The 25,781-nt window shown below is 39.3% G+C and overlaps 1 protein-coding gene across 4 annotated transcripts in view; it reads left to right on the plus strand.

Moving 5' to 3' along the window:
* RFX3 (regulatory factor X3) overlaps nucleotides 1-25,781 on the plus strand; it is a 108,855-nt gene that overhangs the window by 23,237 nt on the left and 59,837 nt on the right. The gene's annotated exons all lie outside the window — the stretch shown is intronic.

A 25,781-nucleotide genomic window follows, 5' to 3' on the forward strand; every position in this document is an offset into this window, starting at 1 on the left:
TAAAAGAACTATTGAGCTAAATCTGAACTAAATGCCAGAGCATAGTGATAGTCTAGATGCTAAAGTTGCATAGAACTATTCCTTGCTTTTCATTAATGCTGGTGTAATTAAAAAGATGCCATGTCAACATTCCTATGGCTTTGTCACTGTGTAACTTACTATGTGATCTGCTGTTCGGCAATGAGCTTATTCCTCATTATTTGCTTTTAAACAGGAAATCTAATTTTTGCAAATTATACATTTGCTGTCAGTGTCTATTGTTCATCTGGGAATATTTGAATTAAAATGATTAGGTATTTGGGAATTTATTTATTGATCATAAACATTAGCCAGATCCTATATCTGTAGGATATATCTCAGGACTCAATTGTTACAGTCAACAGTTTCAGTCCTACAAATGTGTGAATAATTATTTTTGTGCTGTATATTGCCATTTCTTTACTACTGGAAGTTACTACTTCAGAGATAGGAAGGTTGATGAAGATGATTGAATGGTTGAAAAGGCAAAGAGACATATCAAAGATCATGAAAAAGAGTGTGGGAAAACAGTACTGAATTTAAAGATTCTCAGCTCTTAGACAAGGATCTTCACTGCGTGGGCCAGGATGCCTGAGAGTTGTTTTGGTTTTTTTAACCTAGAGATTATGTAGGGAATGAAACATCTACTGGATATATTGAGATTTTTTTTTCTATGCTTAAGTCAGTGAAATACTTAGGACATGCAAAACAGTAAATGGCTATATGGAGATAAATGTTCATTTTGTGTGTATTATTAGAGTCTAGAGCTTAAGAGACTCAGTTCTGCTATGTCATGGTTTGACGCTGGCACAATGCCAGTGCCCCCATGAAAATATATGCTCCCTGGTATCTGCTGTGAGATATGACCAGGAATAAGCAAAGCAGGCCCCCCGCTTAAAAATAAAGAAAAGAAAACTTTATTAACTAAACTACAACTCTAAGTAACCAGAAACACACAGGGAAAATGAAAACTTTCAAAAAACATTTCCTCCTACCCGACCAAATTTCCAGTGCGTCTGTCCCCCAAAATCACCAACTCTTGGTCCATCACCACCCTTCAGATAATCAATCCTCAGTTCATCAAGATGAGAGGAGTCCTTCTTGTGCCATAGGCTTCCCCAGGAAACACAGTTGAAACCTCGTGTGCTTCCATGTCACTCGCGGCACTGCCTGGAGAACATCTGCCATCGTGACATTTTCCTTCCATATCCAGTGCTTTCACCACTGCACATGGACCAGAGCTGCTTCTAGGATCATCTTTTTTAAGGATGCTTTGTCCCGTTCCAAAAAGAGCAGAGTCTCACCTTTGGGACACCTGTCCCCCCCAGATTTCACCCCCTGGGGCCAAGGGGTCTCAACACTGAACCGTCTTGGCTCTGAGCCATTGCCTCCCCCTGGATGCAGTCTCTGTGTCACAGGAAACATGGTCCTGTCCATGGCTATAACAAGAAGAGTCCAGCAAAAGCCACTCTATCATTTCTTCCCACCTAAGATTCTTCTCTACTCTTCAGACATCTTTCACTTGCCCAGACCTTTACACTTGCATATTTCCTTCTTCCATTTCATCTCTATCTCTCTTCTAGGAAAGGTGTACTCTCTCTCTCTCTCTCCCTCTCTCTCTCTCTCTCTCTCCCCGGGGGGGGGACTGCCCGATGCCTCCTGGTGCTTCTCCCACCCGCTGTCCAAGGCCCGTCTTTCCTCACCTGGCCGCATGGCTCCCCTACCCTGGCCGCATGACTCCACTACCCTGCCCAGCAGCAGCAGCTGGATGGGGGAGAGATCTGAACTCTTTCCCTGCAGAAACCCAAGAGAACTTCCCACGGGATTGCTCTGCTTTTTAACCCCTGTGTTCTCAGAGGTGTATCTATTGTCCCCAGTGGCCACACCAGGTGCCAATATTCAAATCTGAACACCTGTTGGTGACCACAGCATATCCCAGAAAACCTACTTCCTCTCAAAGCATGGCATGCTGCTAGCTCTGAATTCAGCCCTCTAATAAGATCAATATAATCACTCATATATCACCTATTACAGGGTTGAATTCTAAACATTCTAAAAAGGGGTGAGAAAAGCAAAAGGATTAGTACATTAGTTGCATTTTGAAGAAACTGGTTAGCATCACCTGAGATTTATCATGTTGTACAGCACATGCCTTCTGTAATGATTTTACACTTTTTCAAATCAGTAAATGTACTCAAGCCGTGTAATAAGCCACCACAATTTGTACTAAAATGAAGTTAGTAAGCAGCCAAAGTAGAGCTTCCATGGACTAGAACTTCTAGGATTAGCTGCAGCTTAGGAACATTCTTAGTGTATTAAGGATATATTCATAATGGTATTTCAGAAGCTAATGTAATTTTTGAAGTTTATGTTCATTCATGACTGTAAAATAATAGAGCTACATTGGTTTATCAGTTTGTCTTCAATTATACTGTTGGAGTTTACCGAATAACATCTTCATTAACTGAATTTTTAAAAGTAAGTTTCATAAGCTCAGTCACTGTAGGGGAATTCTTAATGTAGTAGATAAATATGATCTAACCATCAAGTCAGATCTGACCAATAGTATGAGAGATAACTACTCAAAGCATTTAAAATGACATGTGGGTAAGAAAGATCATGCTAGTGATTATATTAATCTTCATTACATTTCATTAATTTCAGATGTTTCATGTTTTAAAGAAATTTCTGCATACTGCAACAAGAAAGATTTTTAAAAAAGCAAAATTAAATAAATACCATATGGCTTCAAATTCTCTATAGGTATCAGTCAGTCTCTATCAGTAATCATAAGAAGGTGGGAAAAAAATTAGGTAATGGATTTCTCTGAGGCATGCATTTGGAGTTAGAAACTATCAGGTGTGTGCAGTATTTCTAGTAGGTGCTTGTCATAAAAACAAGGATTGGTGTCTCAGCCTGTTTTCAAATATCTCTACAGTAGCTAATTTTATTTATATGCACTTGGTGTTTAAGGTTTCAGGGAGTTTAAAGACTTCAACTTCCATGCCATTAGCTGTTTAAGTATGATTATGTAAATAATTGTTTTGCTTTCTTTGTACTGCTTCTGTAGTTATATAATTTAGATACTATGGCAGTAGTAGTGATGGGCATTTTAGTTAGGAAATGTTAATTTTTTATGTCTGGGGTTTTCTTTGACCTTGCTTGAAAACATGCAGACCCCTGTCCTGATTATTTTTTTAGGCTGAAATGAAATACCACTATACCAATGGTATACTGGAACAAAAACTAAACAGCATTCACTGTACTAAAGATTTATCAGAAACCCTGGAGTACATGAACACGTTTTTTAACTTAAGGGTAAGACAGAACACACTTTGGGAAAGAACTGTGCTTACTAAACTGCATCTCTAGATACTAGTTCTTGTAGAAAATATATAGGAAGTATTCTTAAAATGCACAGTTACAACATTATAATATACTATTTACCTAGCTTTCCACATGATAAAGAATGTGTAAGAAAGGCATGTGAATAAATTGGTACCTTACCTCATTGTTACACCTTGTGTGTGTGTGTGTGTCTTTTCTGTCACCCTGTGGGCCGACTTATTTTTTTCTAGAATGAGTTCTTCCTTTGTTTCCTGGAGAGGAACAGTTACATTTTTTCTTACATGGATTTTTATGCAGTTGTTTTCTACTAATTTTTGTTTTCTGAGCTGAAGTTGCACAAAACTCCTCCTAGTGTTTTAAATTCAGCATTAACTCTCCTAGGAACCTGATCACTTCAGTTTCTACTGCCAGTGACTGGAATTTCTCAAGATTCAAGCAACATGTTTTTTCTTCAGCTCACTTCGTAGCACATGGTGTCAGTTAAAAAACAAAGATGTTAAAAATGGCCAGGAGTTTCAATTTTCAGATTGACAATGTGGTCTTTTTCTCTACTTGGACACCTTTCTTTATGGACGGTTGACTGTTATAGCAGTTTCTAAATGGAAGATGTTTTTGGAAAATCAGATTTTCTGCAGGGGAATCAATGCATTTGTGATAGCAGACACAAAGAAGGGTGAAGCCAGCTGGTGACACCTTGACTACAGCATGGAGGATTGAGGAAGCATGTTGTAATAAGAATGTGCTGTAGATGGAGATGGAAAAGGATCAAGACATTCACCACAAGAATAGGGAAGGAAAAGTTTGAGAACTATTGCAGCACAGATAGGTTTTTATAAAAGATAGTAATTTTTAGTTTTTCAAAAACACATAGTAAAAACTAAGATTTCATGAAAGCTCTAGAGGCAATGACTTCTGTACCTTAAACAGTTAGAAAAACGAGGACAGAAAGTACACTTTTCATTCTTTTCTTCCTGTCTATCCACCACCCCTTCCTTTGCCCTTGCTTTCTCCCCTTTTCTACTTTTTTCCCTTTCTTATACTTTGCCAGACAAGAAACTGTAATAGAAGAACACAGTGAAAGAAGAGAGTTTTAAAGCTTCACTTCATGTTAAGTGTCCTTAAAATACATACTTTAAAAAGACTTCAGATTTCTCTTTGAAATATGAAATTAAATAAAAGTTGCAGTATTTTCCATTTTTTTGTGCAATATCCAGCCTTTCTAGTCTAACGGCTGAATAATGCCACATAAAGTTTAAACTTGCAACCACTATTCTTGCTGTGATTTTTAGATTAAATTTTTTATACAGAATGATTCTTTACAACAAAATTTTAGATATGACAATCAAAAAATGAATATATTTATTTCATATAGCATATGCATATTTAAAATAATACAGGAAATTGTTTATTAAAATAAATTATTCTAGTTTTTATGCCTAATGTGTTCACTCTTTTGTAGATAATTATTGTTTTGTAATAACATCCCAGTTTCCAGAAAGGAGGAAGGGCAGGGGGAATGAAGTTTGAATGTAAAATATATTTTAGCTTCTCCAAAGCTTATGTTGACATAAACAGGGCTAGGTCTTTATGGTTGGTGTTTGCAGTTAATTAGCTTTCTCTTCCTTAACAAACAAAGCAAATGGAGTCACAAGACACTTGTTACCTTTTCTGTCACTCTAATAATAATTTATGTATTTAACTTATGCAGGTTCTTCAGTTGTTTTTAGTGCTAACCTTCCTACATTACATGTAATGGAAGTGATAAGTAAAAGTTGCAAAACATATGTGTTGCAAGAGAAAGCATGACTGACACCTACATTCATCTCTACAGAAAAAAAAAAGCAAGCGTGTGGTGGAGCCTAAAGAATGTCCTAAATGTATAAACCTTAACACTTCAGGTTTCAGAAGTTAACTTTGAAAAATGATTGCTACTTTGGATTACTTTTAGTACGGAAACAATTGTTTAAATATTACTTTGAAAACAGTGTTTTGTTTTATTGCTTTTGTTTTTTTGTTTTTTTGTTTGTTATTTAATTTTTGACAGCAGTATCAGTAATAGAAATTACAGAGAAAAGAACATTTATCTTATACTCTGAAATAACATTTCACTCCATTTGAAATAAACCAATGTCAAAACTGCCAAATCCAAATAGGTAAAGTGGAAGACACAGGAAAAGAAACTAATATGCTAAAAACATACTCTTTTAATGTGAAATAATGTAGGATTTGTGGTTATACTTTGTGAGAGATGCCTATGAACTACAAAAATGTGTTTTTCTAAATTGAAGGCTTACCTCTAGAATCTGTCATGTCTGTTGAAGAGGAAAGAAGATCCAGAAATAAGGGTGTTAATCTGGAAACTTGCAGTCTGTCCCTGTGTTGCAAATTCTGTTTGTGGTCCAGAATGAATTGTTTAGGCCTACATACCTGAAGGTGTTCATGAATGTAATTCTTCTTAGCTGATCCTTAGTCAGAGTTTCTAAGTATCAAGGTTTTTTTGGTTGCGATATTTTTTCTTTTTTTTCTTAAAAGTGTAAGATTTTTAACATACTGAGATTTAGCACCTAGGACTAGAACACATGCATACTAAAGTCTTTGAAGCTCTGAAACATGTATTTGCTGATACTGACATTTCAAAGAGTCCTAAACAGAATTTAACAAGAGAGAGTTGTGACGAGTGGCATGAAGTTCAGCAGGTGGCCAGTCCAGTTGCAAGGATCAATAGTGGATACAGTACTAGGGGCAGACTCTCTCTTGGGTCTTAATGTTGCACTTGTATGCTTGGACATACTCAAAGTTGTGTGGGCCCTGGTTCAGTGACTGGTTCATAAGGGTTGCATTACAGGCATTGCCATGAAATTCTTGCTGCATGTGTTAGGTTGGTTATAATCTTAATTCTTTTTTTTTGCAAATCTCATATTTCAGCACTATTTTTTTATTTTCCTGTAATGATAGTTATGTTCCAGATGACACTATAGTACCAGGTTTCAGGTGTATCCCAAAGTAACTGTATTGTGGTTTTGAGCAGGAAAGGAGGAGAGGATACTAAATCTTTGGGGGTTTTTGACACATGAGACTGTAATTATCCAAATCCATTTTTTAAACAGATTAGACAACAATCCTTTCATTAACTTTCCTTGGCTTGTGCTTTCATTAGTAGTAGTATTCTTCCCTTTGCTTTTGTATTGTATTATTAATTTATTAGCTAGTTTTCTAATTTACTTAAAATATTGAGTGAAATTACATAAATCCTGCTCAACTTCCCTTATTTCTTATTTTAAAGCTCTCTCTACAGCATGTGGCAATAAATTGCAAATCTGCATGGGTTTTATCTTTGAAAACAACTAGTCTCAATAAATTGCTGGTAGTGACCAAATACCCTATAAACTTGATGACAGAATCAGCGCTTAAGCTATTATATTTTATTAAGGTTTTATTGTGCTTTTGTGAAGACCACTTCATGTTCTCTAGTCCATGAGAGAGGTTGCAGATTGTAAAGTTGCTAGTTGTGTTGTTTCAGAGTCTGTGTTTGTTACTGGTTATTACCTTCTTCCATTTTGTCAGACTGGTTTCTGGCTCTAATAAAATAGGGCTTCAAATAATGTGCTGCTTATCCTAAACTAAGACACAACAGATTTTTCTAATATTTTGCTTATCATGAATATACATCAATCTTCATGCAAAACTTAGACAATAACTTTTAAGACTGAAATGATGAAGTGCTAATATATTGTAACTTTGATGTAATATATTAACTCCTGAATGTACTCTTATCTGACATTTATTGCAGAGTATGCTAACAGTAACAGTTTATGACAGCCTGATAAAGGAAGTATACCCTTATTTGTTTGAGGTCATATTCAGCTTTTGCACTTTGTATACTGCTTGTGTACATACTTTCTGTTAAAATCATCCTTTTCTTTGGTGATACATATCGCTTGGGATTTTCTTTGTTGTTGGGTTTTTTTCCTTTTACTTGCTTAGATATATCTAGAAACTTACTAGCATTTGTTGGAACCCTCATAAAAACAGAAAACAACAAAATCCATCTTCTTGTTAACCTATACAGCTTATCTGTATAAGACAATCTAATACATGTCAAGGAATGCTGATGTAAAAAAAAAAAAAAGAAAAAATGGACTGTACTTTTGAAATGTAATTCATTTCAGTACCTGCAGCACATAGGAAGTTCTCTTAAGAAGACAGACTGAAATTCTTGAAAATATTAATATGCCCCCTAAAAACTATCACAGCTTTAGCTCACTCCTCCTTTTTGTCCCTGGGAGCCACCATGACTCATTTTAAAAGGTGCAGAGTATGATGGTTAGACCCCAGCTGAGAACCAAGCACTATGAAGCTGCTCACTCACTCCCCTCTCCCAACTACTGTCTCCCTGCACCCATCCACTGCAGGGGAGAAAAGTTAAACTTCATTAGTTAAGGAAAAAACACTTCATTAATTTAAACAAAATATAATTTATGTTATAAATTATCAAATCGGTAGCAAATTTATGAAAAATTTAACAAAGATTTATTGGATCGATAACAAAAAATAGAATTTCGAAAAAGAACCACCACAGCCAAGACAGCGTCAGCCCCGGGTGCAGGCGCTGGGTGAACCGAGATCCGACTGACAAAGTGTCAGCGTTTCCCCAGGGGTTCACCCCGAATGCTTCAAGCAGCCAGCTTATATACAGTTTATTCTGCCTGAGGCAGGGATGACCGAACATTTCTTTGTGTCTCTTCACATGTAGAGCGGGATCCATACATGTGCAGAAAAAGACAAAGACGAATCCGGAGACTCAGATGAATGTCTGAGTATCCAGGCAGAAGCTGTATTCACGTGTAGTAGGGTGATACCAGTTCCTGAGTACCGCAGATGTAATCATGCCCAGGTGCAGGTCTTGTGAGTTTCTTGAGACATTCCATTAATCATGGTCCAGGAAGGTCTAGATGGATCTCCCAGGTGCAGATGCCAGGGGAAATCATCTATGATGGTCCAGGGCTGTCCCATTCATACGGTAACAGACCTGATATTATCTTAACGCTGTCCGGGAACTGGTTACAATGAGAATAGAACTCTGCTCCCAGCCAGTGTGGTTAACTTTGGACCTTCACAATATTTTATGCACACATATATCTATCTATATAGCACGAATTATCTCTACAATATATTACAATTTACTACTACTAGTAAAGAAAAAGAGCGTGTAGTATACCAAGGGGTTGTGAGAGACGCGTGCTCCGGGAATCCTCTGGGTGTTGATTCCAAGCGCGCGAGGGCCGTAAGCCGCGCCCCCAGCACGTGCGAGAGGATGGCAGGTCCAGCGGCGGGGCGGGCCGGGCGCTGCCCTGAGCCTATCGGGCAGAGGTGTCGGAGCTTCTTGGAGCTCTCCGTCCGGCCCCTGGCGGCCGCCCCCTTCTCCTGGCAGGGGGATGGCGGCGGGGCCGCGGGCGCAGCCGGTAGCGCCAGTGCGGGGACGGGCCGAGCGCGTTGTGCTCGGGCGCGGCGCTCTGGCGGCAGCCGGGCGGGCCGAGCACGTACTCCTGGTAGTCGTCGTCCGCCCTGACGGAGTGCAGGATGCGGCCGAAGCGCTGCCTGCAGAGCGGGCAGGCGGCGCGCACGGCAGCCCACTGCCGGATGCAGGCGAAGCAGAAGGTGTGCAGGCAGGTGTCCACGTGCGCCGCGTTGTCCAGGTCGCCCAGGCAGATGGGGCACAGCCCGGCCGCCGCCGCCTCCCGCTGCCCCCCGCTCGAGGCGGCCGGCGCGGCGGAGCCGCTCTCCTGCAGAGCCTCGGCGGCACCGCGCGCCATGGGCTGCCGAGAGACGGGCCCGGAGCCAGAGCTTCTCTGGGGAGCCGGGCAGCAGAGAAGGCCCAGAGCGTGGGCAGAGAGGGGAGACGGGGGCCTCCCGAAGGGTCTCCTTGCAGGAAAAGGAGACTTTACTGGAAAGTGACCGAGCAGCCCCTCAGCTGCCTTCGACGCCTGCCTCCCCCTCCGTTCCCCCAGGCGCGCTGCCCCCCATGGCAGGAGAAATCTCCCTTCCACTCTGCTCCCGCCCAGCCAGTGGAACTCGGCTGGCACAGGGTACCTGCGGGAGGCGTCCGGGAGACGGAGGAAGTGGCCGGGAGCCCTCAGTGATGCCGAAGGCCCAAGAGCACTCTCAGGAGCTAGAACCAAATGCACTGGCTACTGAAGTGCTGTGAGTTTAAGGCTGTTTGCCCCTCAGTGATAACACATACGTCTCTGGGCCTGCGCCACAACCAGCACCTGAGGAGGATAGCAAACATTCAAGGGTGAAAACCCTTGAATCACAGGATGTTTATCCTGTTGTGGTGGCTTTTTGAGCTTAGATAAGTCTCAGTCTCCTCAGGCCCCTTGCTTGTGGTAAGAAAACTTCAGAAGTGGAAAGTAAACTCTGGAGGGCATCTCTTCTAAACCCCTGCTCAAACCGGGGCCACTTAAGAGACAGTTGCTCAGGACCATGTGCAGATGGCTTTTGAAAATCTTCAGGATGGAGATAGCACAAGCAGTTCTAGTGGTTTTTCAACCTTGCAGAAAAGAAAAAGTTTTTCCTGATATTCAGTAAAGATCCTCCTGTATTTCAGTCACAGGCTGCAGAATGGGTATCTGCTCCATCGTTGACTTCTCTGGGTTACAGGGGCGCAAACCTTGTCACCATGTTTTTTTCCACAGGGTTCAAGAATCTCTCTTCCAGCACCTGAATCACCTTCTTCTCCTTCTTCTAACCTTGATGTCTGCAGCATTGCTTGTCTTTTCACGTGCTGTTGAATGGCTTTTTTTACCTTCTCTTGATTATGTTATCACAGGGGCATTGCCACCATTGGTGTTCAGCTCAGCTTTGGTCAGCAGTGAGTCTGTCTTGGAACCAAGTGAAAGTGGCTCTCTCTGACATGGGGAGAGTTTCTGAAAGCTTACCAAAGCTAACCCTGTAGCCCCCCTCCTACCCAACTGATACAGGAGCCCAGAATTGGACACAGCACTCCAAGTGTGGCCTCACCAGTGCTGAACAGAGGCCAGTGATGACCTCCCTTTTCTTGTCTTCAATACTTTGTGTAATGCAGCTGGGGATTTTTGTAGCAAAATACAATCTAGCTTCTTTCAAGGAGGAAAATTCAGGATGGAACCTGTTGTGCATTTATATGTGCATATCGATAGTTTAAACATGAAAGTGTTTCCTTGGCACATGAATTGCTTAGGTTACGTGGCTGTAGCAATGTAACATCCAGCTGTAGCAAGGTTAAGTTTAAATATTTGGTGTTTTGAAGATGGTTCTGTTGAGCATATCGGGACTATTTAGAATTAGTTAGAGACAGCAACTTTAAAAATACCTTTATAAATGTTTTTGTGTTGTTTTTAGGTTAGGCAAGTATATGTGTATACATGTACATAAAGTTGCAAATTATTTCTTCTATCCTGTAGGTCAGGAACTTACTTCTCTTATGTCTGCACAGAACTTCCTGGGTTTTTCTTTTTAATATTTTAATATTCTGTGTAATACCTCATTATATTCATGGCATGTAAAATACATGAAATTTGTTTATATTTTAAAGCAAATTTCTGGTCCTAGAGCAAAGTCTTAACAGAAGGATTTTAACTTTGTCATATACACCTTGCACTGAGAACTTCAGACACCTTTCCTTTTATTGTGCTGTGTCTTGTTAGGTGGTAGTTGTATAATAGTTTTTTTGTTTGCACCATCTCTAAGTGAAAACCACGCAAATGCTGAATTATTTATCTTGATATAAAATATGGCATATTTCAAAGTGCAAACCTAATGCATTTTTAAAGGTTTGTGTTAGGTGGGAGTAATGTGCAGGTAGTCTTCTGCAGTGTAGAGAACTTTTGTCCAGGAGCTTGAGGATCGTGGGAAGGTGTGAGGAGACATAGGAAGGGAGAGAAGAGAAAAATAGCAATTTTTGTAAATATCACAAAACTGAGTTAAGGATACTGTTGTGCCTTCCTCTTATTCTAGGAGATACACCATCTCTCTTCTAGTAAACAAATTAAAAGAAGGGAAGAATATTTCATTAGTATTTTCTTAGGTGTGGTGTGTGGTAACTGTGCAGCTTGCCCAGGTGTTCCAGATGTGTGTAATTTGTACTTCATAGGGAAATTTCTGTCTTGTCTGAAGTATTTAAACACTGTAGTTGAAAAAAGTAGCCAATATGACTGGCTTCTTCATTGATTAGTGAGCAGCCTTGACATTTCAAATGTGAGTAGACCATTTAGATTGTACTTATTTGCAAATATGTTGTGAAAATATAGTGGATACAGCAGGAATTGGAGCAAAATCTGTCCATTTTTCAACTCCTGTAAGTATTGCCACTGATCTTACTTTGTATTTGGTGTGACTTGAACTACATCCTGCCTTTTCAAAGCAATTGAGGTAGTTGTGTCATTATCTTGATTCACCAAAAATGGAGAATTACTTGGGGGCATACCACATTTGGACATTTTAACTGAGTAAGTGTTTTAATTATGGTTGTAGGGTTCTGTGGCTTTCTGGTTTTTTTTTCTTAGAATGAAGACAAAATAAATACTTGGTTAAGTGGGCAATGTTGTTTACATAGAAATAACAAAATATGACATAATGTTGACTCATTTATAGAGAAGATAAATCTTGCAGTAGGTAGGCACATTTTTCTGCTTGGTATCAGAAACTTGAAGTACAATGTACAGAATTAGAGGAAAGCTGCTCTTTACCAGAAGTAAAAAATCAGCACTTATCTAAGCATGATGTAGTCAGTGTGATACCTGTCAATTCATGTCAGATATTAAATGTAAATATAATAGCTGCATTGGCATATGTGCTGTGAACAGTAACACTTCAGCAAACTTGTTTAAAACACACAGCTAATTTTGTGGGGTCTGACAGGTAAGTTTATTTTGCAGTCAAGGAACTTGCCTTACTATGATTGATAGTTTTTGCTTGCTTTGTTGAACTGTAGTAGAACTGCTGGTAATATTTGTCTCTCCATATGCTAAATGAGTGAATAGTTGAGAGTAGCTCAGGCTTTCAGCTCTTCATGCTACAGTTGTTCTCCTAAAGTTACCAAAAAAAAAAATCAGTACTGATTTGTTTTGCAGGTAAGGTAAGAACTATTTGCTGTGAAATTGTAGACAGACTTGGAATATTAGCTCTATAGCAGTAAAACTTTTTTATATTTAAAGGCAGTATATGTTTGTTTATACGGTGCAAGTTCCAAGTGTTGGCATCAGGGTCCTCTCTTTCCATGTGAAAAGAAACCAGCATTGTAGCACCAGTGTAATTTTTACAAAATGAGTAAGACTCATAGTATAGGATGAAGCCTTGAGAAACAAAAGCTGTAAGAAAAGCTGCAGTAGGTATTAAATAGTTTTTTTTCAGTAAGGATAACAAGCCTACTGCTGTAATGCTACAAGGATGTGAGCAGTGAAAGAACAAATAATTTTTGTGTCTCTTAACTGGAGACGGGGAGGTATCATGCTGTAATCCAGGCAAATAATAATGTTGTGTATGGTGAAGTTTATTCTTAGTAAGCCAAAGTTATGTGAACTAGGAAGTATGTTATTTCTTACACCTGACCAACCATATGAATTAAATCTTACTATTTCCGTCTGTCAGTTGGTGGAGAAATTTGTTTCTTATTTCTGTTCTTATCTGAGACCTGTCTTTTGATTGCTTATTTGTGAAGATGATGTACAGATCCAAGCTCATTCTTAATAGGAAATTTTCTTACATCAAAAACCTACATCTTTTTTCTTATGTATAGTGTTTTAAACTTCATCTTCCAGTCTGCTTGCATTGTTTTTGGGTTGCACTATTCTTTTGTGTACAACGACAGTGGATCAGATGTAGACTGTTGAACCTGGAACCATACTGTCAATACCTTAGTTTGATTTGAGTCCATTCTTTCTTGTAGTCAATTTGTCAGTTGCTGCAGACAGTCAGTATGTTTTTTTCACTTTTCTATGTACAGACTTCTTAAATGTAGGTGAACCTATCTGTGAAAAACTAAAACATTCTAGTTTTCCTATAAAAATCTTTGCACTTTTGATGCCTGGAAGATACCGGTAGGTAATAATGTCTAGTTAAGCTGAATATAGGTTAATAATTTGGTAACTACTGATTTACTTGATTTTTTCCCCAAGATGTTCAATATTATCTCTCTAAGAAGAGATAAATGAGTTATGGGAAGAAGGTTGTTAGTTTTTCTTTAGGTTGAATTAAGAAATCCAAGCACTCTGCTTAAGCCTTCATTTTTTTATTTTTTTAATGAAGGTTTAGGTTGTCTTAGAAAAACTACTGGATTACTGATTTATTTGTGCTACAGCATAAGCATCATCTTTAGCATTTAGAACACAAGTCATCTGGAAGTTGGCCACTTCTAAGATTGAGTGTGTGGAGAGGCTATCTCAGAGAAACACTGGTGATCATATTAACCACTAAAAGTATTTGGATGTTTCTGAAGTTATAAAGGCATGTCATGAAATTAGGGAGGCAATTTACCTGTGGGTCTTTGTTCAGGAAATGATATGTATCTGAACTTTATAAACTTCTTTTATTAAGGCTGAACAAATCCTTTCTGATCTTCTGGTCTGCCTTTCCGTCCACATCAAATATAATTGCTTTTTTCTTAATTTCTTTTTTCTTCTTTTTTTTTTTTTTTATTTTTACCTGTAGAATCCAAAGATGGATAGATGGATAGAGCATTTCAGATGGAGAGAGCATTTCATTACCTCCCGTCTAAAGTCTGGAACTGAGGCACTTGTTACAGTCAAATCTGCTGTTGGTTGTCTTTACTGAAAGGTTATATCAATCTACAGTTCCCATTTTCTTTACTCCAGTTGTGTCTAAATACTTAGTAGTTTTTAACATGTCAACACTTAATATGTGTTACAGTGTATTGTTGTTTAGGGAGATCAGAAAGACTCATCTGAAACAAGTTAAAGTTATACATAATTAAAGCTATCAGCACAAATAAAATATATGTGAATATTTTTTCTACTACTATTATTAAAATAGAGAGCACATAATATGCTGGGATTTTTACCTTTTAAAAATTGCAGATATAAATTAAAATACATTCCACTCTCTGTTCTTTAAACAGTTTAGTCCTTGCAGATTCTTTTTGCAATATAAAGTAAAGTTATCAAAGTATTTTGAAAGATGGATGTTCTACTATACCAAATGCTGTCAAGACAGGAACACTCTTAAGTAGTCTCAGGAAAAGAGAGGAATGTTATCCATTGATACACAAAATATATCAGATGGTTTAAGAGCCTACAAGCCTTCTGGTAAGTCAGAAATACTAAGCCACCAACTTGTGGTTGATCTAGGACCTGAAGTTATTAAAAATATTAAATTTTAAAAAAAAATTTCCATTGTAAGTTCCATATTTTCAGGTTCCACACCTTCATGTAAATTATTTTATCAGTTTCTAGGTCTGAAAGTTTAATGTCCTTGAAATAACTTTAGAAATTTTTTTCAGTTTAAGGAGTTCAGAGGATAAATCTGCCTGGTGTTGTGCAGACCATGATGAGCAAGCTATGCCAATGTTCAGGGCTGACTGAGGCTTCAAGGCAGAGTTAATTACTCTGATGCTAAGGAAAAGTTTGCATGCCTTGCCCAGAGCATTCTGCATAATTTATGGCTGAATGTGATCAGTAAAGAAGCTTTGCACTGAAGCGTTCAGAAAACTTGGCTCTTTCTTCATGGTTTCATTGTCAGTGCTTCTGACAGAATACAGAAGCACTGCATTTTATTCTTTGGAATATTTTTAGGTTTAAGTATGGTTTAAATTCATCTGGCACCTAAATCCCATGCAGGTGCTCAGTCACTTCCTCATCAGCAGGATGGGGGAGAGAATTAGAAGGGTTATCCCTGTGATCAGTTGAGGTCAGCTGTCCTGAGTGTGTCCCCTCACAGCTTCTTGCACACCCCAGCCTACTCACTGGTAAGGTGGTACAAGAAGCATAAAACGCCTTGGTTCTGTGCAAGCGCTGTTCAGCAATAAGAAAAATATCTCTGTATCATTAATCCTGCGTTCAGCACAAATTCAAAACCCAATCCAATACCAGTCACTATGAAGAAAATTACCTCTACCCCAGCTGAACCCAGCACATTCCGGCCCTTATTTCCTGGCATTTACATCATGCTCGGGTGCCATACTACTCGGTATGATCTCATTAACTACAACCCACTTTCCATTTGATGTAATAATTTTCAGTTTGATATAATACACAGATAGCATTCCCTTAGTCTGAGAACCACCTCAGCAAGATGTTCATAAAATGTCTGCAAAAGGTCCATTGAGTTTATTTAGTCTGTGACTTTGGGCTCCGTCGGTTCTGGTGGTCATTTGGGACAGGGGGAGTGGTGTGTTGCATGGAGTAACTGGGCACCAAAGCCAGCTCAGGTCAGGTCCCTGCTGCACTGGAGCTCCTTCTTCTCTTCCATTGGTTTGGGTTGTTAGTGTCATGGTAATTCCTGTAAGATGCAACTCAAATCATGGCTTACAGCAACAGTTTAAAGGTATATCAATTATGAGCTCTGTCCCTCATCCTTTTGGGCCAGGTTTGTGGCTCAACATTGCAATGAACTCCTTCATTTGTTTCTACCCTGCCTACCAGCAAGGATTTCCTGCTGTGGTCCACCATGAACCCTCCCTGGGCTGCAGAGAGACAGCATGTCCCACCATGGTCTTCAGCAAAACAGGCTGCTGGGGAATATCTTACCCATCATGGGGTACCACCCACAGGAGACAGTTCTCTATGAACTTTTTCAGCATGGGTCCTTGTCACAGATTGCAGCTCTTCATGACCTGCTCCAGCCTGAGTCCCTTCCACAAGGTGCAGTCCTTCAGAAACAGCGTGCTCCAGCATGGATCCCTTACAGGGTCACAAGTCCTGCCAGCAAACCTGCTCCAGGGTGGGCTTCTGTCTCCATGCATTCACAGGTCCTGCAAGGAACCTGCTCCAGCATGAGCATATTGCGGGGTCCCAGCTGCTTTCGGTTATCCAGCTACTCCACCGTGGGGTCCTCCATGGACTGAAAGTGGATACCTGCCCCTGCATGGACTCATCCTTCTACTCAAGTTCACACTGGTGTTGCAGCCTCTCCAGTACAGCATCACATAAAACTGCCACAATGCCCTGGCCACCTGCCAGCCCAGGCACTTTGCCATGGCTTTTTTTAAAATGCTCTCAGGCACAACACAGTGAGGTGATCAGCAGCACAGCACTGCAGCGAGCAGCAAAGACAACAGGTGGCCACTAATGAGCACTAGACTCTAGTATTCAGTCAGGCAAGCAAGCTCCATGGCAAGCACAGGAGACTGCTCTTTACTAGCTAAGTGGCATTAGCTATAAATTTGGTCTAGTACATTTGAGTCAAATCTGATGTTATGTTGAACTCTTTGTGCTTCACATTGGCTACCAAAAAGGACTCTTATGAATTAACCCCAGCTGCCAGCTAAGCCCCATGCAGCCATTCACTCACTTCCCTGCCGCTGGGATTGGGAAGAAAATTAGAAAAGTGAGAAGACTCATGGGTTGAGATAAAAACAGTTTAATAGGGAAAGCAAAAGCCACACACATAAGCAGAATAAAAAACCAAGGAATTAATTCAGTGCATCCCATGGGCAGGCAGGTGTTCAGCCATCTCCAGGAGGACAGGCCTCATCACACATAATGGTGATGTGGGAAGGCAAATATCGTTGTTCCAAATATCCGTCTCTTCCTCCTTCTTCCCCCCCCATTTTACATGCTGATGTTGCAGCCATGTCTCCTCCCAACCTCCTGTGCACCCCTAGTCCCTCACCAGCATGGTAGTGTCAAAAGCAAAAAAGGCCTTGGCTCTTTTTGTAAGTAGCTTGCTCAGCAATAACAAAAGCAGCTGTATTTTATCAACCCTGTGTTCAGCACAAATCCAACACGTAGTCCCACTCCAACAACCGTGAAGAAAATTAACTCTATTCCGCCAAAATTACATCATGACCAGAGACTTCTTTTTTTCTTTTTTTTTTTTTCTTTTTCATTTCTTTCTTTTTTCTTCAATTAATCCTCTTTCAGTAGGAACAAAAGCACGAGTAAGAATAATTTAGGATAAGAGGGTAATTTGGGAAAAAGGTATAAGGATAAGCAAGGCTTGTTTGGCTACACAGCTGCTAGGTGCAGAATGACAGATGTAAATGAGAATGATGAAGTTCATCTGGACACTCTGTTTCCTTATCATCTTCTACATTCCCTGCTGTTGACATCTTAATTATTTTCTAATTGTATTGTATTTCAGAATTATCTTGCATTTCCAGCACTTTCTTCTCCACTTTATGTGAGTTGAACCATACCAAGCAGAGTCCCAGTTGCAGCTAAGGTGTGAATTATTGCAGCTATTATTTCTAGATAATTGGGACTGTTGTAATATTCTGAGAGAAACTGATCAAATCTCCAAATTCCAGGCACACATTTTTTATGCTCTACTTCTAGTCTATTACAAGCTAAGAATCAAGCACTAATCAAATACACTGGTCTTCAGGTTTCTTCTGAGGGTTGATACCTATTTTCAGACATCTTTCCATTCATCTGTTTCTTGCAAGTAGTTGCAGACTGGCATACAAGCCAATATGATAAAATACTGTACTTGTGATTTCTAAGTCATTCTTTTTAGGTGTCTGGGTATAAGGTGAATAAGAATTTATTCATTTTTCTGCTTTAAGCAAGCAAGGTAATGTCTCAGAGCAAGAATAAAATGGTATGTTTCACAAATAGACCATCTCGGTACAGGGAAGGAAAGATCCAAGGAAAGATATGCCTCAGATGATGTCTCAGTCATTAGCAAAGTAAAATAGTCACTAACTTGTCTCTTGACATGCATGATATATATCCTTCTCTTACAAAATAAAATTGCAGGTTGAGAAAGACAGGAATGGGAGAAACTGGTGAGATTTTATCCATTCTGTTCATTGTTTAAGTAGATTACATATAGATATCCCTGAAGTAATCCTGCCAATATCCCAGCTCTAAGACTATTTGCATCTTTCCCTCATCAACATAGAAAAGATTTGTCTTAGCTAGCTTGCTTCTTTGTTTTAAGGCAATCTAGTCCTTCCTAGTGGCAGAGTTATAATATTCTTGTTGAAGTCTTGTTCCTTGTGCTTTCATAGATAAAAGAAGCTGTAGCTTCTGTAGGTAGTAACCAAATGGATTTCACATCTGGTCAAGAAAGCCATTGTGACTTGAATCAGCAACAGTGTGGCCAACAGGAGCAGGGCAGGGATTGTCCCCCCATACTCAGAACTGATGAGGCCACAACTCAAATCCTTCAGTTTTGGGCCTTTCAATATAAGAACATTGAGGTGCTGGAGTGTGTCCAGAGAAGGGCAGTGTAGCTTGGGGAAGGGTCTGGAGTACAAGTCCTATGAAGAGCAGCTGAGGGAGGTGGAGATACTCAGCCTGGAGAAAAGGAGGCTCAGGGGAACCTTACCACTGTCTATGACTGCCTGAAAGGAGACAGTGCAAGATGGGGGCAGCATCTTCTCCCAGGAAAAAAGTGACTGGACAAGGGGAAACTGCCTCAAGTGGCCTAGAGAGGTTCAGATTTCATATTAGGAAACATTTTTTGACTGTGGTTAAGCATTGGAATGGGCTGCCCAGGTCACTGGTAGAGTCACTATCCCTGGGAGTGTTCAAACAATGAGCAGACCTGGCACTTTGTGCTATGGTTTAGTGGCCATGGTGGTGTTCGATTGAAGGTCAGACTTGATTTTGGATATATTTTCCAGTATTAATGATTCTACAATTCTGTGGTAATTTATCATCATTTTTCAGAGCCTAAACCTGAGATGTTTAGAATATATGTCTCCAAATAACTTTCAGTGTGTCAACAGTATTTTTCACTAGGATTCTCAAATCTCAGAACAGTATTCTATATCTTAGTAAAGAGAAGAGTATCACACAGTAGAAACAGGAGCTGCAGAGAATATATGTCCAAAACTTGGTATAGTACTGCCAGACAATGTGATACCTTTTTTAATTTAAACATCTACTTAACATATACATATTAGTAAATTTTTCTAGCATAAGTTTAGTTTTGTTGTGCTCTACTATCAAAACACTTTCTGTTAAAATAATTTAAAATTTTAATTGTACTGTAATGCAATACTTCCAGCAAAAATACAAAATTTCATCTTACTCAAAGGTGTTGTATACACAGGGTGCCATCACATAGTTATCTGCTTACTGTGGTATGTATACTAGGCACTTAAGTATTGTGGGGATTAGGATTGTATCAGTATCCATACTGTCTGCTTAAAATCATGTCAAGTATGTGTGAGCCTGTAACGCTGTTTCCAATGTTTTGAACTGCTTCAGCTTCTCAAAAACTGAAATATTAAGATTTATGCATCCTAAGTAAAACTACCAAAACTTTACCTATTTGGAATCTAATAATTTTGTGATATATGGATTTTGAAGCAAACTTTGCTGTAGTTCAGAAAAAGGGAAAAGATGCCTCTCTTCATTTTCTTTTTCCGTAGATGCACAATCTGGCATTAGAACTGTTGTTCTCTAATATGATGTAGCAAGACAGGATCATTCTGTTGAACCTTTTATTCTGTACATTTTCCAAAATTTAAAGATATTTTAATATTGAACCACTATTAGTTTCTAGACTACTCTAAATAGCCCATTAAGAGCTTTCATCAGTTTTTATCCTAAGCCTTCTTTCATATCCAGTGACTGTAAATTCTAGTTTGGCAAATGATATTGGTGATAACCTAAATATGATGATATGATGTGGTAGGCTGTTATTGGGTGAAACATATGTCTCTCCCTCTACATTCTCTTTTTTTTTTTCTCTTCTTTTTTCCTTTTTTTTCTTAATTGGTATCCCCCTGTCCCCATTCATAGGGGAACTGTATGTTGTCACCTGTCTCACCATCTGTTTAGCTACTGCTAAGGTGATGGGTGAGGGAAAAAATTATCAATACAGCCATTGGGGCAATAATTGTGGCATGAATTTTTTCCTTCTTCTTGTACTTGGTGAGGAAATGGCTAACTCTGAAGCATTTGAAAGTTGCCAGTGTATTAATAATACCATTACTTTTAAGTGTTAGGTTATGACATGGGTTAAAGCAGATCTGACTCTTTTCAGTGGTGCCCAGTGTAGGTACAAGAGGTGGTCCTCTCTCAACCTGAACCAAGGTTTTTTCTGTGAGGCTGACCAAAGATGGGCACAGGCTGTGCATAGAGGCTGCGGAGTTCCTATTCTTGGCTGTATTCAAAGTCACCTGGACGTGGTCCTGAGTAGAAGGTAGGTAGGGTAGCACTGCTTGAGCAGGTCCCTTCCAGTTCTCTGGGACTGTTCTGTCATTTGGTGAAAGTCCAATAGTAAGAATCACAAACAGAAAATTTGTGACACAGAGGTGACACATGGAGAACATAAGCTATTTCTTCTAATACTGCTCATTCTGTTAATAAAGTAGATTTTTCCAGCTATAATGTTTTCACTTTTTCATTTTATGTTTTGATCTACTGAGTGGTCCAAATAAATATAGTCTCCATTTTGACATTACTTTTTCTCCCTTTATATTATTATTATTAGGTACATACTCAATCTTTTGATGAAAGGACTGCAGCACAGTATCATACTAGAAGAAAAAAACCCACCCAAACACCTGTAACTCACTTCTTAAATAACCTAGAGATCTCCTTTCTCCATAACTGTATAAGTTATGCAGATACAAAAAAAGCTGTTTTGTTCAGGTGGTTCTCCTGCTTTCATGTTCTTCCTCAGAAAGTAATCAAAATACATTTTGTTGTCAATAATTTTGAAAGGTGTGAAGAAGTAGCATTATACATGTTAGACTTTATAATTAATTCTGCTGTTATCATTAGTGCCCTAGAATAAGATCTTGGCTCAAGCTAGAAATTTCATTTGATATTGTAACTATTATTCTGCATAGAGATATTTTTGGGAGATTGTGAACATGCTCATTCCAGCTCATGACAATTATGCTAATATAATAAAGACAGATGCCTCAGTATCTGAAAAGTACCTGAGTACTACTAAAGATGGATAATGCTTCATTAAGTGTGAATTAAAAACCATAATATACTAGACTTAGCAGTGTAAATAGCAACTTAGAAAGCACACTAAACTTGTAAAAATGTTCTGTAATAAAATTCTTTATCAAAACTTGTTTCTGGTTAAACACTACAAAATACCATCCCAACAAAGAAGTTCCTGTGAACTTCATCCTAGATTCCCGAAGACATTTTTACTTCTGAAAAAAAAAGCTGTAAGGTTAGATAGCTAATGTCCCTCCATTGCTGCCATTCAGTCATGTTTGCTGTCCCAGCACATGGCTGTCATCTAGCTAGGTGATAGTTCTGCAAGTGCACAGAGGTCTCTATTCCTCGTTTTTATTCACCATGCTGAGTGTGGGGCCATTGTATATGCCTTCACATATGAGCTCTTCAGACAGGCACTTCAGCATGCTGATTTCTGAAAGACGATCTGTGTGACTTCCTCATAAACATGCCTCTAAGCTACTTCCTTGCTCATATGCACATGCTAGAGGTGACCCTGCTTAAGCCTCATTATTTGACTATGTGTTGCCTTTCATTCATATCACCCCAGGCCTTTGCTTGTCGAACTTGTCCACCACTCCTTCACTGGGCTGCTGGAAAATATTTTCTTCCCCATACCTCTCCTTGCTCCAGTCCCTTCCTACCAGGTCAGCTATCATGCTGGCAGAAATATCTCTGCCCCAATTAATGAGGCTCATCCCAGGTCTCCCAAGCTGTTAACCTCAGAGAAGGCTCTATAGTCATTAAAAAAACAAAGTCCTGTTGCTAATGCCGGTTCTATAATCAAGTGTTGACATGCAATATCGGTGCCCTCTTCCTAACACCCTTTCACCCAGGATGAAGGAAAACACCTCTTGGACTTTTCTACTCACAGACTCTCTAGTGGACAAACTAATGCTTTAGAATAGCATAAGTGTAATTGTTTGATGGCTTGCTAGTTTTCTCACAACAAAAATTTTGAGAAGCTTTCGCCTGTAAGTAAATGTAATCTTGGTGCTAGTGTGTACTAATGGGTAAGGCTGCTGTGTAATACTGATTAATTTTCGAGCAAGAGAAGATAGATACAATTTTGATGCTTTTGAAGGTAAAATTAGTAGGTAGATCAAAGTGAGAGTGTCATGAAGTAGTCATTCTATCTAAGCACCCATGTGCTGTGATCTCCTGGCAATATGGGATTTCATTATGACTGTTGTTGGCTAGTACTGTACCATTCTTAGGGATTTAGTAAGCAACTGATCATCAAGACAATGCTTTTTTATATTATGAACTTTCTTTGAAGGAGTTACCAGGAGTTTCTACTTGCACAGGTCTCTTCCCGTGTGCATCTCTGTATCTCACACTTCTGTTTGTTACTCTTTTACAGGGTTTTACTACTCAGAAGTAGTTCTGTAAATTCAGAGAGGCAGGTTCTAAACTTCATTCTGTGCCATTCAGTTAACTGTTACTCCTCCATAAATCTGTGACAAGCTGAAAAAAGAGTAAGGAAATTTGTATTACTAACTGCAGTATTTAGCAACTAGTACCAATACCAGGTAGAGTCCAGCTGCCTACTTTGGTATTCTCAAGAACCTTCGGAGAAGACAAACAATCAAATAGTGTTTTAGTAAGACACTGGGGTTCTAACATGAAATTACATTAGTATCTAGAAACTATTGTAATATTCTGTTCATCCTCTGTGAATAGCTTGTGTAATCTGTCTTCTGCTCTGGGGTAACACAACACAGTTATGAAGTCAATTATTCGTAAAATTTTTGTTTATACAAAAATTGAAAAGGAATGCTTATGTGAAACTAGTATATTACTGAAAACTGTTTCCATTTATACTCTTGTTCAGGAGCCAAGCATTCTGTATTAATTGCTGAAACAATGTTTTGAGTTTTCCTTTATAGTGAAACACATTATGTTGCTGCAAATTCTTAATTAGTATATTGGCTATTCATCATTATAAACAGATAAGATTTTGAGATTAGCTGTTTATTCTGACTATTAAAAGCTTACCATTACTGCATGTGATTATGAGATCTAGTTCAGTTTATCTTCTGTGATGTTTTGTTTAGGCTTCTAGAGGAGAAAAAAGAAAATTCCTGCTGCACTTGAAAGTAAATTATAGGCTTTCATTTTCTGCATTGAATTAAAACCTGCTACATTATTTGATCTAGACAAGAAAGCATATGTAGTTGAACAAAACTTTGCAAACTCTGGTCACTTAAAAAAGTAAATTAGTTCAGTGTGAAGTAGTCCAAGAACAGAATAAACCATAATCTGACACATTTTAACAATCCCTTTTGATAAGTATTAGAACAAGTTATACTCTTAAATCATTCTGTCTTCATATTTCAAGTCTCAAAAACAGAAGGATTCCAACTGAGAATTTGGGTATATTAAAAAATCTTTAAGAAATTTAACAGACAACATGAAACGGTACAGAATATATAGGAAAGGAATAATTTTCAGCTTTGCCTAAGTTCTGCTTATTATACTGAGGAAATACTAACCTTGTTGCATTCAGCAGCTGGGTCCTGACAGTATCTTTTCCCACTTGGATGGGATAATTAGTCTTCTTTCAGAATGCGGCCTTTTTAGGTTATATTCACATCGTGCAACAAGCACTGGCTATACAAAGCAATACCATTAACAGATGGGTGTGTCCAACTGCTTAATTAGGCAGAATAAAAAGGACCTTGCCAAACATTCATCTGTTGTTTGTCATACACCTGACAGTCCAATTAGGCAAGGATGACGTCTTTTCTGCTCTAATATTCACTTCCTTTACTTAGGTGGAGTATCAGTGAAAAAATGTGAGAGTCTGCGTTTAGATTATTTCTTTGGCCTTAATCGTAGCCATCGGCCAAGCCCCTGCAGCCACTTGTTCTCCCACTGGTGGGGTTGGGGAGAGAATCAGAAGGGTAAAAGCTGAAGAGCTCAGGGGTTGAGATAAAAACAGTTTAAAAGGGAGAGCAGAAGCCAAACACAAGAGAAAGTAAAACATGGAATTAATTCAGTGCTTCCCATGGACAGACAGGTGTTCAGCCAGCTCCAGGAGAGCAGGGCTCCATCACACATACACACTGAGCATGATGTCACATGGTCTGGATTATCCCTTTGGTCAGTTTGGTTCACTTGTCCTGGCTGCATCTCCTTCTGACCTCCTGAGCACCCCCACTCTCCTCCCCAGTGTGGCATTGCCAAAAGCAGAAAAGGCCTTGGCTCTGTGCAAGCCCTGCTCAGCAGTAACAAAATTATCTCTGTATTATCAACCCTCTGTTCAGCACAGCCCAGTGCCAGCTTCTATGAAGAAGGTTGATTTTACCCTAGCCAAAACCAGCAGTGTGTTCTCAATACTGATGCAATGTAAAGGAATTACACTGACTGCATCATTGATGTGATGCTAGAAAAACTTCCAGTAAATAAGAAGCTGCTTTGGTTGACTGTCAGACCATATCGTATGGCACCTAGGGGGAAAAATGTTTACAGTGTACTGAACTATAATAAAATTTTGTGTTTAGGATAGAGACTTAAACCAGAACAATGAAGCAGTCCTGGCTGAATGCCAGGTGCTTGCCAAAACCACTCTGTAACTCCTCCAGTCCTCAGCTGGACAAGTGAGAGAAAATGTGACTAAAAGCTCATTGAGGAAGATAGCAACAGGGAAGGATCACTCACCAATTACCATGACAGTGAAAACAGATTCAACTTGAGGAAAATTATTTGAATTTATTGCCAATCAGATCAGTGCAGAATAGTAAGAAATAAACCTAAATCTTCAAAAACCTTCCCCTCACTCTCCACTTCCTCCCAGGCTTTACTTTATTCTTGATTCTCTACCTCCTCCCTTCCAGCAGTGCAGGGGAATTCAGAATGGAGATTACCATCAGTTCTTCACACATTTTTTCTGTGGCTGTTTCCTTCTCAGGGGGTGAACTCCTCCCTCACACTTTTCCTCAGCTCCTGTGTAGGGACCCTCACACAGGAGATAGTCCTCCATGTATTTCTCTGTGAGTCATTCCTGTGGGCTACAGTTCTTAAACTGCTCCGGCATAGGTCCCTCACATGGGGTGCAGCCCTTCAGGGCCAGGCTGCTCCAGCATTACTTTCCCCTGGGGTCATGGGTCCTGCCAGCAAACCTGCTTCTATCTCAGCTCAGATACCTTCTGAAGCCTGCTCTTCCATTGACATGTCTACAGGTTCTCTCACATACTCTCACTCCTTTTTTCTGTGATTGCAATGTCCTTCTGCCCAGTAAGTTTTTTCCCCCTTCTTCAATATGTTATTGAAGAAGGGGGGAAAAAAGTAGAGGAACTACCACTGTCACTGATGGGCTCA

The sequence above is a fragment of the Agelaius tricolor genome, unplaced genomic scaffold (assembly GCF_023055355.1).
Source record: "Agelaius tricolor isolate 1412-34295 unplaced genomic scaffold, bAgeTri1.0.p SCAF_4, whole genome shotgun sequence".
NCBI classification, from domain to species: Eukaryota; Metazoa; Chordata; class Aves; order Passeriformes; family Icteridae; genus Agelaius; species Agelaius tricolor.